The following is a 1,026-nucleotide window of genomic DNA, read 5'->3' on the forward strand; positions in this document are numbered from 1 at the left end:
GAAAGTTTGTATAACAGCCTAGATTTTGTTATCGATTAATCTTGGTATATTCATTTCATAACAATTGGATGCTTTATCTACTTGTACCCTTGCTTAAAGTAGTTGTATTTTGGACTAATAATGTAAGTCCAAAGTTTTATGTAAAGGGTTAATTATGTAGAAAATAAATTGGTTTTAGGACTAGAAATGTTAAGAAAAATCCATGTAAGAATTAATATTGAATTAGACAATTGATGAGGAGTAATATTTGATAAGTGAGAATTCTTGTACTAGCTATTTAAACCCTCGTTTGCATCTTGCACTTTTCTCTCTAGACCTAAAATCATCTCTTCACATAAACCCTAGATTTGGTTATAATCTTCTCATGCATCTAGTAATTTGGTGATATTTTGAAGATTTAAAGCTAATTGATTGAAGAGAATGTAAAGAAGCAAGGTATGAATCTATAAATTTCAAGTTTTGTGGTTTAAATTGTTGATTTGTGTTAAAGTTGGGAAAGTTCATGTTAGGGTTCATAAGGTTTTGATTAGTAAGTTAAATCTTTGTTCAATGACGTTATTTTCTATGTCATTGTTGGTTAAAGAAGTTATAGATTAAGTTTTAATCATTTATTTGCAATATAGTAAATAGGCATGACAACGGGAAGGGATGGGGCGGGTTTTGTAATCCCCAACCTCGGTTTGTAGTAACATCCCCCAGCCTAGTCCCCGGCAGGTACAGGGATTAACATCTCATCCCCGGTCAAACCTTTAGCAATCACCGGTCAAACCCCATAAATAATATCATTTAGTTTGATTCTAACGGGGATCTCCGGCCCCAGCCTCGGTTTGAGTAACATTCCCCGACCCTGATTTGAGTCTACAGGGGATCCCCGGTCCCGGGACCCGTTTTAGCGGGGGAATTCCAGTCCCCGTTCGGGTCGGGTGAACCGGGTTCCCTACCGGGTCGGGGCAAATCATCATCCCTAATGGTAAAGCTATTGATTCTTGATGGTTTTAGTTTCAAATTTATATAAAAGAGGATGTT

The sequence above is a fragment of the Cynara cardunculus genome (assembly GCF_001531365.2).
Source record: "Cynara cardunculus var. scolymus isolate 2C chromosome LG 6, CcrdV1, whole genome shotgun sequence".
Taxonomy (NCBI): domain Eukaryota; kingdom Viridiplantae; phylum Streptophyta; class Magnoliopsida; order Asterales; family Asteraceae; genus Cynara; species Cynara cardunculus.